The sequence below is a fragment of the Panulirus ornatus genome, chromosome 7 (genome assembly GCF_036320965.1).
Source record: "Panulirus ornatus isolate Po-2019 chromosome 7, ASM3632096v1, whole genome shotgun sequence".
Classification (NCBI taxonomy): domain Eukaryota; kingdom Metazoa; phylum Arthropoda; class Malacostraca; order Decapoda; family Palinuridae; genus Panulirus; species Panulirus ornatus.
The window spans coordinates 51,185,095-51,203,673 of record NC_092230.1 but is presented as its reverse complement, the minus strand read 5'-3'; the positions used below and the strand labels follow the sequence as shown (position 1 = coordinate 51,203,673).

Here is an 18,579-nt window from a genome sequence, read left to right as displayed (position 1 = left end):
TATCCTACTACTTTCATGGCTAGGCTTGAACACCCAAGTTAACTCATAACAAAACTTTCATGGCATGGCCTGAATAATCAAGTTATCCCATTACTTTACATCTAGGCCTGAACAACTCATGTTATCCAATAACTTTTCTTGCTAGGTTTGAACACTCAAATTATTTCATTACTTTAATGGCTAGGCTTAAACAGCTCAAGTTATTCTATCAATTTTACAATATGCTTGAACTTCTTAATATGCCTGAACAATTCTCACTAGGCTTGAACAGCTCAAAGCTCTTGAAAAGCTCAAGGTCAAATTATTCTGATAGGCTTGAGAAGCTCAAAGCTTGAAAAACTTAAAGCTCACAAGGTGAAGTTATTCTGAGAGGCTTGAAAAGCTCAAAGCTCTTGAAAACAAAGCTCAAGTTATTCTATCACTTTTACAGATAGGCTCAAACAACTCAAGTTATTCCATTACTTTTACAAAAAAGCTTGAATACTCAAATTATCCACTCAATTTTATGGCTTGGCTTCAACAACTCAAGTTATCCCATTACTTTTACAGCTAGCCTTGAACATTCAAGTTATACCTTTAATTCTACTGCTAGACTTGAATAACCCAAGTTATTCCATTACTTTTCCAGCAAGGACTAAAGACTCAAGTTATCCCATCAATTTCACAGCTAGGCCTGAACATTTCATGTTATCTCATTACTTTTACAAAGTGGGTATTGTTCCCAAAAGGGCAGTTTGGATTTTCTTTCATAAACCCTTTTACTTAAGACTAGTAGATTATGTTAAGTTGTGGTAGGGTACAGAATATCTCATTCATGCCATTAGTATTCTATAACTGGTGCCATGTAAAATGCTTGGTAAATTATCCAATGCCTTACTTTCACTCATGAAACAATTAAGAAGGCACAGCTGTTCTATTTAGCATAACTCCTCGTAATGCACAAATAAGTAATAACTCGGACCTCCGTGATTTAGCAGTTAGTGTTGCTGACCAGAACGCATTAAGGAGCCACCTAGGGTCAAGCATATGGGATCATATTCTGGTTGCAACTGTCAGTCTGCGGTAAACCCAGCTGTTCATCATCCTCAAGATGTTGGTCAATAAATTGGGTACCTTGATTAGGCTAAGCCTTTTTATATGTTAGCAGAGACAGCATAGGCAACTGAAACCCAACTCTCAACTTTCTCTTTTCACACACTTCCAAACTCAGTCACCAACTTCAGCAGTTTCTCACTTGAATCAGCCACCAATAATGTATCACTGATGAACAATAACTAATTCACTTCCTAAGCTCTCTCATCCCCAACAGACTGCATACTCGCCCCTCTCTCCAAAACTCTTGCATTTACCTCCCTAAGCACTCCATCCATAAACAAATTAAACAACCATGGTGACACCACACACCCTTGCTGCAGACCAAGCTTCACTGGGAACCAATCACTCTCCTCTTTCTACTTGTATACATGCCTTACACCCATGATAAAAACTTCTCACTGCTTCTAGTAGCTTATCACCTGCACCATATATTCTTAAGACCTTCCATAAAGCATCTCTATCAACCCTATCATATTCCTTCTCCAGACCAATAAATGCCATATACAAATCTATCTGCTTTTTAAGTATTTCTCACATACATTCTTCAAAGTAAACACATGATCCACACATTCTCTACCATTTCTGAAACCATACTGCTCCTACCCAATCTGGTGCTCTGTACATGCCTTCACCTTTACAAGCAAACCCTTCCATACAATTATACTCAACAAACTTATGCCTCTGTAGTTTCAACACTGACCTTTATCCCCTTTGCCTTTGTACAGTGGCACTATGCATGCATTCTGCCAATCCTCAGACACTTCAGCATGATCCATACATACACTGAATAACCTTACCAACCAATCGACTGTTGTCGATTGGTTGGTAAGGTTTCTTAATAAATTCAACAGCAATACCATCCACTCCTGCTGCTTTGGTGGATTTCATCTTCTGCAAGGCATTCACCATCTCTTCTCTCTTCACCAAACCACTCTCCCTGACCCTCTTTCTTCGCATACCACCTAAGATATTTCTGAACCATTCTTCCCCTTTACCCTTGAGCTTTGTTTCACTCAGATCCAGGACATCCAGGTTTCTTTCCTCACACACACACACTACCTGTCTCTCCTCTTTTCTGATCTTGGTTAAATCCATATGTTTAGGCACCCGAGCCTGAGCCTTTGAGGGTGATGAGCACTCTTTGTTTGGTTCCTTCTTATGTTCCATCTTTTAGAACTTAAAATACAAGAAGTGAAAGCTTTCCAGCTCCCCATCCCTTTTAATTGCTTTCTATGACATGAGAGTTGGGTGAGGGTGTATTAAACTTTACAGAGAATAAAAAGATATTTTGGAAGGAGGTAAATAATGTGCAAAAGATAAGACTGAAGGATTGTTGAATGTGTTTGATGAAAGAGTGGCAGATGTAGTGTGTTTTGGTCAGGATGGTATGCAAAGTGAGAGAGTCTGGGAGAGTGGTTGGGTGAAGAGAGAAGAGGTGATGAGAACCCTGCAGAAGATGAAATCAGACAAGGCAGCAGGATTGAATGGTACTGCAATTGAATTATTAAGAAGGGGGTGACTGTGTTGTTGATTCATTGGTAAGGATATTCAATGTACGTATGGATCATGATGAAGTGCCTGAGGATTGGTGGAATGTATATATAGTACCATGTACAAAGGCAAAGGGGATAAAGGCAAGTGTTCAAACTACAGAGGCTAAGTTTGTTGTAGTATACCTGGAAAACTGTATGGGAGGGTATTGACTGAGAGGATGAAGGCATGTACACAGCATCAGCCTGGATTGGAGCAGTGTGGTTTCAGAAGTGGTAGAGGATGTGTGGATCAGGTGTTTGCATTGGAAGAATGTATGTGAGGAAAAACTTAGAAAAACCAGTGGATTTGTATGTGACATTTATGGATTTAGAGAAGGCATATGATAGGGGTGATAGAGATGGTTTGTGGAAGGTATTAAGAATATATGGTGTGGAAGGTAAGCAACTAGAAGTGAGTTTTCATCAAGGGTGTAAGATATATGTACGAGGTGTATGTGATGTCCCCTTAGTTATTCACTTTGTTTATGGATGGAGTGGTTAAGGAAGTAAATGCAAGAGTTTTGGAGAAAGGGGTGAGTATGCAGTCCACTGGATGCTTTGGAAGTGTCAGTTATTGTTTGCAGATGATACAGCACTAATGGATGATTCAAGTGAGAAAATGCAGAAGTTGGTGACTGAGTTTGGAAAAGTCTGTGAAAGGAGGAAGATGAGAGTAAATGTGAATAAAAGCAAAGGTTGTTATGTCAGTAGGGTTGAGAGACAAATCAGTTGGGATGTAAGTCTGAATGGAAAAAATTGGAGGAAGTGAGGTGTTTTAGATATCTGGGAGTGGATTTGGCAGTGAATGGAACCATGGAAGTGGAAGCGAGTCATAGGGTGGGGAAGGAGGTTAAGGTTCTGAGAGGGATAAAGAATGTGTTGAAAGAGAGAATGTTATCTTGCAAAGAAAAAATGGGTATATTTGAAGAAATACTAATTTTAACAACATTGTACGGTTGCAAAGCATGGGCTATAGATACGGTTGTGCGGAGGTGGGTGAATGTGTTGGAAATAAAATATTTGAGGATAATATGTGGTGTGAGATGGTTTGATTGAGTATGTAATGAAAGGGCAAGAGAAATGTGTGGAAATAAAAAGAGTGCAGTCAAGAAGTCAGAGGAGGGTGTGTTGAAATGGTTTGCACATATGGAAAGAATAAGTGAGGAGAGGTTGGCAAAAAGGATAAATGTGGAACAAGGAGAACCGGGACACCAAATCAGATGTGGAAGGACGGAGTGAAAAAAGACTTTGAGTAATCAGGGCCTGACCCTGCAAGAGGGTGAAAGATGTGCACAGAATAGAGTAAATTGGAACTATGTGGCATACTGGGGTCAATGGACTGAACCAGGGTATACCACATTCGTTCACACTCAGTCTTTAGCTGTCATGTGTAATGCGCCAAAACCAAAGCTCCCTATCTATATCCAGGCCCCATAGACCTTTCCACGGTTTACCCCAGAAGCTTCACATGCCCTAGTTCATTCCACTTGCATGCCTCTCACTCTCTTGGATGTTCAGCCCCCGATCGCTCAAAATCTTTTTCACTCCATCCTTCCGCCTCCAATCATAGAGACTGAGACTGAGTGTGAACGAATGAGGCCTTTTTGTCCTTTCCTGATGCTACCAGTGAGGTAGCACCAGGAAAGGACAAAAAGGCCACATTCCTTCACTCTCAGTCTCTAGCACATACACACACAAATACATATAGATACATATGCTCACACAGACATATACATATATATATACATATACATATTCATACATATTCATATACATATATATATACATATACATATTCATAACTTTCTAAAATGGGAAACAGAAGAAGGAGTCACGCGGGGAGTGCTCATACGCCTCGAAGGCTCAGATTGGGGTGCCTAAATGTGTGAGGATGTAACCAAGATGTGAAAAAAGGAGAGATAGGTAGTATGTTTGAGGAAAGGAACCTGGATGTTTTGGCTCTGAGTGAAACGAAGCTCAAGGGTGAAGGGGAAGAGTGGTTTGGGAATGTCTTGGGAGTAAAGTCAGGGGTTAGTGAGAGGACAAGAGCAAGGGAAGGAGTAGCAGTACTCCTGAAACAGGAGTTGTGGGAGTACGTGATAGAATGTAAAAGTAAATTCTCGATTAATATGGGTAAAACTGAAAGTTGATGGAGAGAGATGGGTGATTATTGGTGCATATGCACCTGGGCATGAGAAGAAAGATCATGAGAGGCAAGTGTTTTGGGAGCAGCTGAATGAGTGTGTTAGTGGTTTTGATGCACGAGACCGGGTTATAGTGATGGGTGATTTGAATGCAAAGGTGAGTAATGTGGCAGTTGAGGGAATAATTGGTATACATGGGGTGTTCAGTGTTGTAAATGGAAATGGTGAAGAGCTTGTAGATTTATGTGCTGAAAAAGGACTGATGATTGGGAATACCTGGTTTAAAAAGCGAGATATACATAAGTATACTTATGTAAGTAGGAGAGATGGCCAGAGAGCGTTACTGGATTACGTGTTAATTGACAGGCGCGCGAAAGAGAGACTTTTGGATGTTAATGTGCTGAGAGGTGCAACTGGAGGGATGTCTGATCATTATCTTGTGGAGGCTAAGGTGAAGATTTGTATGGGTTTTCAGAAAAAAAGAGTGAATGTTGGGGTGAAGAGGGTGGTGAGAGTAAGTGAGCTTGGGAAGGAGACTTGTGTGAGGAAGTACCATGAGAGACTGAGTACAGAATGGAAAAAGGTAAGAACAATGGAAGTAAGGGGAGTGGGGGAGGAATGGGATGTATTTAGGGAATCAGTGATGGATTGCGCAAAAGATGCTTGTGGCATGAGAAGAGTGGGAGGTGGGTTGATTAGAAAGGGTAGTGAGTGGTGGGATGAAGAAGTAAGAGTATTAGTGAAAGAGAGAGGCATTTGGACGATTTTTGCAGGGAAAAAATGCAGTTGAGTGGGAGACGTTTAAAAGAAAGAGACAGGAGGTCAAGAGAAAGGTGCAAGAGGTGAAAAAAAGGGCAAATGAGAGTTGGGGTGAGAGAGTATCATTAAATTTTAGGGAGAATAAAAAGATGTTCTGGAAGGAGGTAAATAAAGTGCGTAAGACAAGGGAGCAAATGGGCACTTCAGTGAAGGGCGCAAATGGGGAGGTGATAACAAGTAGTGGTGATGTGAGAAGGAGATGGAGTGAGTATTTTGAAGGTTTGTTGAATGTGTTTGAGGATAGAGTGGCAGATATAGGGTGTTTTGGTTGAGGTGGTGTGCAAAGTGAGAGGGTTAGGGAAAATGATTTGGTAAACAGAGAAGAGGTAGTAAAAGCTTTGCGGAAGATGAAAGCCGGCAAGGCAGAAGGTTTGGATGGTATTGCAGTGGAATTTATTAAAAAAGGGGGTGACTGTATTGTTGACTGGTTGGTAAGGTTATTTAATGTATGCATGACTCACGGTGAGGTGCCTGAGGATTGGTGGAATGCATGCATAGTGCCATTGTACAAAGGCAAAGGGGATAAGAGTGAGTGCTCAAATTACAGAGGTATAAGTTTGTTGAGTATTCCTGGTAAATTATATGGGAGGGTATTGATTGAGAGGGTGAAGGCATATACAGAGCATCAGATTGGGGAAGAGCAGTGTGGTTTCAGAAGTGGTAGAGGATGTGTGGATCAGGTGTTTGCTTTGAAGAATGTATGTGAGAAATACTTAGAAAAGCAAATGGATTTGTATGTAGCATTTATGGATCTGGAGAAGGCATATGATAGAGTTGATAGAGATGCTCTGTGGAAGGTATTAAGAATATATGGTGTGGGAGGCAAGTTGTTAGAAGCAGTGAAAAGTTTTATCGAGGATGTAAGGCATGTGTACGTGTAGGAAGGGAGGAAAGTGATTGGTTCTCAGTGAATGTAGGTTTGTGGCAGGGGTTTGTGATGTCTCCATGGTTGTTTAATTTGTTTATGGATGGGGTGGTTAGGGAGGTGAATGCAAGAGTTTTGGAAAGAGGGGCAAGGATGAAGTCTGTTGGGGATGAGAGAGCTTGGGAAGTGAGTCAGTTGTTGTTCGCTGATGATACAGTGCTGGTGGCTGATTCATGTGAGAAACTGCAGAAGCTGGTGACTGAGTTTGGTAAAGTGTGTGAAAGAAGAAAGTTAAGAGTAAATGTGAATAAGAGCAAGGTTATTAGGTACAGTAGGGTTGAGGGTCAAGTCAATTGGGAGGTGAGTTTGAATGGAGAAAAACTGAAGGAAGTGAAGTGTTTTAGACATCTGGGAGTGGATCTGGCAGCAGATGGAACCATGGAAGCGGAAGTGGATCATAGGGTGGGGGAGGGGGCGAAAATTCTGGGAGCCTTGAAGAATGTGTGGAAGTCGAGAACATTATCTCGGAAAGCAAAAATGGGTATGTTTGAAGGAATAGTGGTTCCAACTATGTTGTATGGTTGCGAGGCGTGGGCTATGGATAGAGTTGTGCGCAGGAGGATGGATGTGCTGGAAATGAGATGTTTGAGGACAATGTGTGGTGTGAGGTGGTTTGATCGAGTAAGTAACATAAGGGTAAGATAGATGTGTGGAAATAAAAAGAGCATGGTTGAGAGAGCAGAAGAGGGTGTTTTGAAATGGTTTGGGCACATGGAGAGAATGAGTGAGGAAAGATTGACCAAGAGGATATATGTGTCGGAGGTGGAGGGAACGAGGAGAAGAGGGAGACCAAATTGGAGGTGGAAAGATGGAGTGAAAAAGATTTTGTGTGATCGGGGCCTGAACATGCAGGAGGGTGAAAGGAGGGCAAGGAATAGAGTGAATTGGAGCGATGTGGTATACCGGGGTTGACGTGCTGTCAGTGGATTGAATCGGGGCATGTGAAGCGTCTGGGGTAAACCATGGAAAGCTGTGTAGGTATGTATATTTGCGTGTGTGGACGTATGTATATACATGTGTATGGGGGTGGGTTGGGCCATTTCTTTCGTCTGTTTCCTTGCGCTACCTTGCAAACGCGGGAGACAGCGACAAAGCAAAAAAAAAAAAAAAAAAAAAACATTCATACATGCTTGACTTCATCCATTCCTGTTGCCGCTCCACCGCACAGGAAATAGCAATCGCCCCACCCTCTTCAGTGAGGTAGCACCAAAAAAAAAGACAAAAAAGGCCACATTCATTCACACTCAGTGTCTAGCTGTCATGTGTAATGCACCAAAACCATGGCTCCCTATCCACATCCAGGCCCCACAGACCATTCCATGGTTTACCCCAGACACTTCACATGCCCTGGGGATAGGGGAGAAAGAATACTTCCCATGTGTCATTGAAGGCAACTAAAGGGGTTAGAGTGGGGGCTGGAAACCCCCCCCCCCCCCCACACCTCACCCCACATCCTCCTTGTATTTGACTTCTGAAAAATGAAAAAGAAGGAATTAAGTAGGGAGTGCTCATCCTCCTCAAAGGCTCAGATTGGGGTGTCTGAAAGTGTGTGGATGTAGCCAAGATGAGAAGAAAAGGAGAGATAGGTAGTATGTTTGAAGAAGGAAACCTGGAAGTTCTGGCTCTGAGTAACACAAAGCTCAAGGGCAAAGGGGAAGAGTGGTTTGGGAAAGTCTTGGGAGTAACGTTAGGGGTTGGGGAATGAGAAACAATACTCCTGAAGCAGGAGTTGTGGGATTATGTGACAGAGCGTAAGAAAGTAAATTCTAGATTGTTGTGGGTAAAACTGAAAGTGCATGGAAAGAGATGAGTAATTAGTGGTGCCTATGCACCTGGCCATGAGAAGAAAGATCATGAAAGGCAAGTGTTTTGGGAGCAGCTGAGTGAGTGTATTAGCAGCTTTGATGCATGAGACTGGGTTATAGTGATGGGTGATTTAAATGAAAAGGTGAGTAATGTGGCGATGAGGGTATAATTGGTGTACAGGGGGAGGTTCAGTGTTGTAAATGGAAATGATGAAGAGCTTGTAGATTTGTGTGCTGAAGAAGGACTGGTGACTGGGAATACCTGGTTAAAAAAGAGAGATATACATAAGTAGACGTATGTGAGTAGGAGAGATGGTCAAAAGGCATTATTGGATCAAGTGTTAATTGATAGGCTTGTAAAAGAGAGATTTAATGTGCTAAAAGGGGCAGCTGGAGGAATGTTTGATCACTATTTTGTGAAGGTGAAGGTAAAGATTTGTAGAGGTTTTTCAGAAAAGAAGAGAATGTTGGGGAGAAGAGAGTGGTGAGAGTAAATGAGCTTGTATGAGGAAGTACCAGAAGAGATTAAGTGTAGAGTGGCAAAAGGTGAGAGCAAATGACTTAAGGGGAGTGGGTGAGGAATGGGATGTACTTAGGGAAGCAGTGATGGTTTGCACAAAAGATGTATGTGGCATGAGAAAGGTGGGAGATATGCAGATTACAAAGGGTAGTGAGTGGCGGGATAAAGAAGTAAGGTCATTAGTGAAAGAGAAAAAAAAAGAGAGGCGTTTGGATGATACTGGCACAGAAGTAGTGCAAATGACAAAGAGATGCATAAAAGAAAGTGGCAGGAAGTCAAGAGAATGGTGCAAGAGTTGAAAAAGATGACAAATGAAAGTTGGGGTGAGAGAGTATCATTGAATTTTAGGAAGAATAAAAAGATGTTTTGGAAGGAGTTACATAACGTGTGCAAGACAAAAGAGCAAATGGGAACATCGATGAATGGGTCAAGTGGGAAGGTGATAACAGGTAGTGATGAAGTGAGATGGAGATGGAAAGAGTATTTTGAAGTTTTGTTGAAGGTGTCTAATGACACAGTGGCAGATATAGGGTGTTATAGGTGGGGTGGTGTGAAAAGTGAGAGGGTCAGGGTAAAGGCTTGGTAAACAGAGAAGTAGTGAAAGCTTTGTGGAAGATGAAATCCAACAAGGCAGCAAGTCAGGATGGTACTGCAGTGGAATCTATTAGAAAAGCGGGTGACTATGCTGTTGATTGGATGGTAAGGATATTCAATGTATATATGGACCATGGTGAAGTACCTGAGGATTGACGGAATGCATGCATAGTGCCATTGGACAAAGGCAAAGGGGATAAAGGTAAGCGTTCAAACTAAAGAGGCATAAGTTTTTGAGCATTCCTGGGAAATTATATGGGGGGGGGTATTGATTGAGAGGGTGAAGGCATGTACAGAACATCAGATTGGGGAAGAGCAGTGTGGTTTCAGAAATGGCAAAGGATGTGGGGACCAGGTGTTTGCTTTGAAAAATGTATGTGAGAAATACTTAGAAAAACAGATGGATTTGTATGCAGCATTTATGGATCTGGAGAAGGCATATGATAAGGTTGATAGAGAAGCTTTGTGGAAGGTTTTAAGAGTATATGGTGTGGGTGGTAGGTTGCTAGAAGCAGTGAAAATTTTTTACCAAGGAGTAAGGCATGTGCACAAGTAGGAAGAGAAGAGAGTGATTGGTTCCCAGTGAATGTCAGTCTGCAGCAGGGGTGTGTGATGTCCACATGGTGTTTAATTTGTTTATGGATGGGGTGGTTAGGGAAGCAAATGCAAGAGTTTTGGAGAAGGGAAAGTATGCAGTCTGATGTGGATGAGAGGGCCTGCAAAGTGAGTCAGTTGTTGTTCGCCGATGATACAACTCTAAAGGCTGATTCGTGTAAGAAACTGCAGAGGTTCGTGACTGAGTTTAGAAAAGTGAGTGAAAGGAGAAGGTATGAGAGTAAATGTGAATAAGAGAAAGGTTATTAGGTTCAGTAGGGTTGAAGGACAAGTTAATTGTGAGGTAAATTTGAATGGAGAAAAACTCAAGGAGGTGAAGTGTTTTAAATATCTGGAAGATGACTTAGCAGAGGATGGAACCATGGAAGCAGAAGTGAGTCACAGGGTGGGGGAGGGGGTGAAAGTTCTGGGTGTGATGAATAATGTGAGGAAGGAGAGAACATTATCTTAGAGAGGAAAAATGGGTATGTTTGAAGGAAGAGTGGTTCCAACAATGTTATATGGTTGCGAGGCATGAGCTATGGATAGGGCTCTATGGAGGAGGGTGGATGTGCTGAAAATGAAATGTTTGAGGACAATATGTGGTGTGAGGTGGTTTGATCGAGTAAGTAATATAAGGGTAAGAGAGATGTGTGGAAATAAAAAGAGTATGGTTGAGAGAGCAGAAGAGGGTGTGTTGAAATAGTTTGGACATATGGAAAGAATGAGTGAGAAAAGATTGACAAAGAGGATATAGGTGTCAAAGGTGGAGGGAGCAAGGAGAAGTGGGAGACCAAATTGGAGGTGGAAGGATGGAGTAAAAAAGATTTTCTGTGATTGGGGCCTGAATATACAGGGGGGTAAGAGGGGTGCAAGGAATAAAGTGAATTGGAACGATGTGGTATACTGGGTTCAACATGCTGTCAGTGGATTGAACCAGGGCATGTGAAGCATCTGGGATAAACCATGGAAAGGTCTGTGGGACCTGGATATGGAAAGGGAGCTGTTGTTTTGATGCATTACATATGACAGCAAGAGACTGAGTGTGAACGAATGAGGCCTTTTTTGTCTGTTCTCGCTGAAGCAAGGGGTAGCAATGCTATTTCCCGTGTGGCAGGGTCGCGACAGGAATGGATGAAGGCAAGCAAGTATGAGTATGTACATGTCTAAGTGTGTATATGTATATGTTGATATGTATGTATATGTGCTGCTATGGGCATATAAATATATATATATATGGAAATCCTCCCCTCTCGTTTTTTTTAATTTTCCAAAAGAAGGAACAGAGAAGGGGGTCAGGTGAGGATATTCCCTCAAAGGCCCAGTCCTCTGTTTTTAATGCTACCTCACTAATGCTGGAAATGGCGAATAGTATGAAAAAAGAAAGAAAAAGATATATATACAGAATGGAAAAAGGTGAGAACAATGGAAGTAAGGGGAGTGGGGGAGGAATGGGATGTATTTAGGGAATCAGTGATGGATTGCGCAAAAGATGCTTGTGGCATGAGAAGAGTGGGAGGTGGGTTGATTAGAAAGGGTAGTGAGTGGTGGGATGAAGAAGTAAGATTATTAGTGAAAGAGAAGAGAGAGGCATTTGGACGATTTTTGCAGGGAAAAAATGCAATTGAGTGGGAGATGTATAAAAGAAAGAGAAAGGAGGTCAAGAGAAAGGTGCAAGAGGTGAAAAAAAGGGCAAATGAGAGTTGGGGTGAGAGACTATCATTAAATTTTAGGGAGAATAAAAAGATGTTCTGGAAGGAGGTAAATAAAGTGCGTAAGACAAGGGAGCAAATGGGAACTTCAGTGAAGGGCGCAAATGGAGAGGTGATAACAAGTAGTGGTGATGTGAGGAGATGGAGTGAGTATTTTGAAAGTTTGTTGAATGTGTTTGATGATAGAGTGGCAGATATAGGGTGTTTTGGTCGAGGTGGTGTGCAAAGTGAGAGGGTTAGGGAAAATGATTTGGTAAACAGAGAAGAGGTAGTAAAAGCTTTGCGGAAGATGAAAGCCGGCAAGGCAGCAGGTTTGGATGGTATTGCAGTGGAATTTATTAAAAAAGGGGGTGACTGTATTGTTGACTGGTTGGTAAGGTTATTTAATGTATGTATGACTCATGGTGAGGTGCCTGAGGATTGGCGGAATGCATGCATAGTGCCATTGTACAAAGGCAAAGGGGATAAGAGTGAGTGCTCAAATTACAGAGGTATAAGTTTGTTGAGTATTCCTGGTAAATTATATGGGAGGGTATTGATTGAGAGGGTGAAGGCATGTACAGAGCATCAGATTGGGGAAGAGCAGTGTGGTTTCAGAAGTGGTAGAGGATGTGTGGATCAGGTGTTTGCTTTGAAGAATGTATGTGAGAAATACTTAGAAAAGCAAATGGATTTGTATGTAGCATTTATGGATCTGGAGAAGGCATATGATAGAGTTGATAGAGATGCTCTGTGGAAGGTATTAAGAATATATGGTGTGGGAGGAAAGTTGTTAGAAGCAGTGAAAAGTTTTTATCGAGGATGTAAGGCATGTGTTCGTGTAGGAAGAGAGGAAAGTGATTGGTTCTCAGTGAATGTAGGTTTGTGGCAGGGGTGTGTGATGTCTCCATGGTTGTTTAATTTGTTTATGGATGGGGTTGTTAGGGAGGTGAATGCAAGAGTTTTGGAAAGAGGGGCAAGTATGAAGTCTGTTGGGGATGAGAGAGCTTGGGAAGTGAGTCAGTTGTTGTTCGCTGATGATACAGCGCTGGTGGCTGATTCATGTGAGAAACTGCAGAAGCTAGTGACTGAGTTTGGTAAAGTGTGTGAAAGAAGAAAGTTAAGAGTAAATGTGAATAAGAGCAAGGTTATTAGGTACAGTAGGGTTGAGGGTCAAGTCAATTGGGAGGTGAGTTTGAATGGAGAAAAACTGGAGGAAGTGAAGTGTTTTAGATATCAGGGAGTGGACCTGGCAGCGGATGGAACCATGGAAGCGGAAGTGGATCATAGGGTGGGGGAGGGGGCGAAAATTCTGGGAGCCTTGAAGAATGTGTGGAAGTCGAGAACATTATCTCGGAAAGCAAAAATGGGTATGTTTGAAGGAATAGTGGTTCCAACAATGTTGTATGGTTGCGAGGCGTGGGCTATGGATAGAGTTGTGCGCAGGAGGATGGATGTGCTGGAAATGAGATGTTTGAGGACAATGTGTGGTGTGAGGTGGTTTGATCGAGTAAGTAACGTAAGGGTAAGAGAGATGTGTGGAAATAAAAAGAGCATGGTTGAGAGAGCAGAAGAGGGTGTTTTGAAATGGTTTGGGCACATGGAGAGAATGAGTGAGGAAAGATTGACCAAGAGGATATATGTGTCGGAGGTGGAGGGAACGAGGAGAAGAGGGAGACCAAATTGGAGGTGGAAAGATGGAGTGAAAAAGATTTTGTGTGATCGGGGCCTGAACATGCAGGAGGGTGAAAGGAGGGCAAGGAATAGAGTGAATTGGAGCGATGTGGTATACCGGGGTTGATGTGCTGTCAGTGGATTGAATCAAGGCATGTGAAGCGTCCGGGGTAAACCATGGAAAGCTGTGTAGGTATGTATATTTGCGTGTGTGGACGTATGTATATACATGTGTATGGGGGTGGGTTGGGCCATTTCTTTCGTCTGTTTCCTTGCGCTACCTCGCAAACGCGGGAGACAGCGACAAAGTATAATAAAAAAATAAAAAATATATATATATATATATATATATATATATATATATATATATATATATATATATATATATATATATATATATATTCATATATATTTATTCATCATACTTTGTCGCTGTCTCCCGCGTTAGTGAGGTAGTGCAAGGAAACAGACGAAAGAATGGCCCAACCCACCTACATGCACATGTATATACATACACATCCACACATGCACAAATACATACCGACACATCTCAACGTATACATATACACACTCAGACATATACATATACACACATGTACATAATTCATACTGTCTGCCCTTATTCATTCCCATCGCCACCCCGATGACAGCTCCCTCCCCCCGCATGTGCACGAGGTAGTGCTAGGAAATAACAACAAAGGCCACATTCGTTCACACTCAGACTCTAGCTGTCGTGTATATTGCACCGAAACCATACACACAAAGCAATGATATGAGGTTACTCGCTGGAAAAATATACACGGAAGCTCCTATCAAAAGGTAGAAACTTCCGAGTTTACTTTCCCAGCAAGAGTATATACATATATTTCCACCTCCAATTTGGTCTCCCACTTCTCCTCGTTCCCTCCACCTCTGACACATATATCCTCTTGGTCAATCTTTCCTCATCCATTCTCTCCATGTGACCAAACCATCTCAAAACACCCTCTTCTGCTCTCAACCACACTCCTTTTATTACCACACATCTCTCTTACCCTTTCATTATTTACTCGATCAAACCACCTCACACCACATATTGTCCTCAAACATACCATTTCCAGCACATCCACCTTCCTCCGCACAACTATCTCCATAGCCCACGCCTTGCAACCATATAACATTGTTGGAACCACTATTCCTTCAAACATACCCATTTTTGCTTTCCGAGTTAATGTTCTTGACTTCCACGCATTCTTCAACGCTCTCAGAACGTTCGCTCCCTCCCCCACCCTATGATTCACTTCTGCTTCCATGGTTCCATCCGCTGCCAAATCCACTCCCAGATATCTAAAACACTTCACTTCCTCCAGTTTTTCTCCATTCAAACTTACCTCCCAACTGACTTGTCCCTCAACCCTACTGTGCCTAATAACCTTGCTCTTATTCACATTTCCTCTCAGCTTTCTTCTTTCACACACTTTGCCAAACTCAGTCACCAGCTTCTGCAGTTTCTCACATGAATCAGCCACCAGCGCTGTATCATCAGTGAACAACAACTGACTCACTTCCCAAGCTCTCTCATCCACAACAGATTGCATACTTACCCCTCTTTCCAAAGCTCTTACATTTATCTCCCTAACAACCCCATCCACAAACAAAATAAACAACCATGGAGAAATCACACACCCCTGCCGCAAACTTTCATTTACTTAGAACCAATCACTTTCCCCTCTTCCTACTCGTACACATGCCTTACATCCTCGATAAAAACTTTTCACTGCTTCTAACAACTTGCCTCCCACACCATATATTCTTAATACCTTCCACAGAGCATCTCTATCATATGCCTTCTCCAGATCCATAAATGCTACATACAAATCCATTGGCTTTTCTAAGTATTTCTCACATACATTCTTCAAAGCAAACACATGATCCACACATCCTCTACCACTTTTGAAACCACACTGCTCTTCCCCAATCTGATGCTCTGTACATGCCTTCACCCTCTCAATCAATACCCTCCCATATAATTTACCAGGAATACTCAACAAACTTATACCTCTGTAATTTGAGCACTCACTTTTATCCCCTTTGCCTTTGTACAATGGCACTATGCAAGCATTCCGCCAATCCTCAGGCACCTCACCATAAGTCATACATACATTAAATAACCTTACCAACCAGTCAACAATACAGTCACCCCCTTTTTTAATAAATTCCACTGCAGTACCATCCAAACCAGCTGCCTTGCCGGCTTTCATCTTCCGCAAAGGTTTTACTACCTCTTCTCTGTTTACCAAATCATTCTCCCTAACCCTCTCACTTTGCACACCACCTCGACCAAAACACCCTATATCTGCCACTCTATTATCAAACACATTCAACAAACCTTCAAAATACTCACTTCATCTCCTTCTCACATCACCACCACTTGTTAACACCTCCCCATTAGCCCCTTCACTGAAGTTCCCATTTGTTCCCTTGTCTTACACACTTTATTTACCTCCTTCCAAACATCTTTTTATTCTCCCTAAAATTTAATGATACTCTCTCACCCCAACTCTCATTTGCCCTCTTTTTCACCTCTTGCACCTTTCTCTTGACCTCCTGCCTCTTTCTTTTATACATCTCCTACTCATTTGCATTATTTCCCTGCAAAAATCATCCAAATGCCTCTCTCTTCTCTTTCACTAACAATCTTACTTCTTCATCCCACCACTCACTACTCTTTCTAATCTGTCCACCTCCCACGCTTCTCATGCCCCAAGCATCTTTTGTGCAAGCCATCACTGCTTCTCTAAATACATCCCATTCCTCCCCCACTCCCATTACCTCCTTTGTTCTCACCTTTTTCCATTCTGTACTCAGTCTCTCCTGGTACTTCCTCACACAAGTCTCCTTCTTAACCTCACTTACTCTTACCACTCTCTTCACCCCAACATTCTCTCTTCTTTTCTGAGAATGTCTACAAATCTTCACCTTCGCCTCCACAAGATAATGATCAGACATCCCTCCAGTTGCACCTCTCAGCATATTAACATCCAAAATTCTCTCTCTCGTGCGACTATCAATTAACATATAATCTAATAATGCTCTCTGGTCATCTCTCCCACTTACATAAGTATACTTGTGTATATCTCTCTTTTTAAACCAGGTATTCCCAATCACCAGTCCTTTTTCAGCACATAAATCTACAAGCTCTTCACTATTTCCATTTACAACACTGAACACCCCATGTACACCAATTATTCCCTCAACTGCCACATTACGCACCTTTGCATTCAAATCAACCATCACTATAACCCAGTCTCGTGCATCAAAACCACTAACACACTCACTTAGCTGCTCCCAAAAACTTGCCTCTCATGATCTTTCTTCTCATGCCCAAGTGCATATGCACCAATAATCACCCATCTCTCTCCATCCACTTTCATTTTTACCCATATCAATCTAGAGTTTACTTTCTTACACTCTATCACATACTCCCACAACTCCTGTTTCAGGAGTAGTGCTACTCCTTCCCTTGCTCTTGTCCTCTCACTAACCCCTGACTTTACTCCCAAGACATTCCCAAACCACTCTTCCCCTTTACCCTTGAGCTTCGTTTCACTCATAACCAAAACATCCAGGTTCCTTTCCTCAAACATACTACCCATCTCTCCTTTTTTCTCATCTTGGTTACATCCACACACATTTAGACATCCCAATCTGAGCCTTTGAGGAGGATGAGCACTCATATATATATATATATATATATATATATGAATCGGGTGAGAAACGGCAGAAGCTGGTGACTGAGTTAGGTAAAGTGTAAGAAAGAAGAAAGCTAAGAGTAAATGAGGTTGAGGGACAAGTCAATTGGGAGGTAAGTTTGAATGGAGAAAAACTGAAGGAAGCGAACAACAACTGACTCACTTCCCAAGCCCTCTCATCCACAACAGACTACATACTTGACCCTCTCTCCAAAACTCTTACATTCACCTTCCTAAAAACCCCATCCATAAACAAATTAAACCATGGAGACATCACACACCCCTGCCGCAAACCAACATTCACTGGGAACCAATCACTTTCCTCTCTTCCTACTCGATAATAACTTCTCACTGCTTCTAGGAACTTGCCTCCCACACCATATACCCTTAATACCTTACACAGAGCATCTTTATTAACTCTATCATATGCCTTCTCCAGATCCATAAATGCTACATACAAATCCATATGTTTTTCTAAGTACTTCTCACATACATTCTTCAAAGTGATAAACACATCTTCATGTGATAAACACATCCTCTACCACTTCTGAAGCCACACTGCTCTTTCCCAATCTGATGCTCTGTACATGCCTTCACCCTCTCAATCAATACCCTCCCATATGATTTCCCAGGGATACTCATGTATATATGTGTATATACATACACATCCACACACGCACATATAAATACCTATACACACATGTGCATAATTCATACTTGCTGCCTTTATTCATTCCCGTTGCTACCCCACCACACATGAAATAGCATCCCCCTCCTCTGAAAGGTTGCGCCAGGAAAAGACAAAAGGCCACATTCGTTCACACTCAATCTCTAGCTGTCATGTATATATATATATATATATATATATATATATATATATATATATATATATATTTTTTTTTTTTTTTTTTTTTTTTTGCTTTGTCGCTGTCTACCGCGTTTGCGAGGTAGCGCAAGGAAACAGACGAAAGAAATGGCCCAACCCACCCCCATACACATGTATATACATACGTCCACACACGCAAATATACATACCTACACAGCTTTCCATGGTTTACCCCAGACGCTTCACATGCCTTGATTCAATCCGGATACTGACAGCACGTCAACCCCGGTATACCACATCGCTCCAATTCACTCTATTCCTTGCCCTCCTTTCACCCTCCTGCATGTTCAGGCCCCGATCACACAAAATCTTTTTCACTCCATCTTTCCACCTCCAATTTGGTCTCCCTCTTCTCCTCGTTCCCTCCACCTCCGACACATATATCCTCTTGGTCAATCTTTCCTCACTCATTCTCTCCATGTGACCAAACCATTTCAAAACACCCTCTTCTGCTCTCTCAACCATGCTCTTTTTATTTCCACACATCTCTCTTACCCTTACGTTACTTACTCGATCAAACCACCTCACACCACACATTGTCCTCAAACATCTCATTTCCAGCACATCCA

At 42.0% G+C, this 18,579-nt stretch overlaps 1 protein-coding gene across 13 annotated transcripts in view; it reads right to left on the bottom strand.

The window, feature by feature from the left end:
* LOC139749640 (SET domain-containing protein 9-like) overlaps window positions 1–18,579 on the bottom strand; it is a 186,279-nt gene that overhangs the window by 63,353 nt on the left and 104,347 nt on the right. The gene's annotated exons all lie outside the window — the stretch shown is intronic.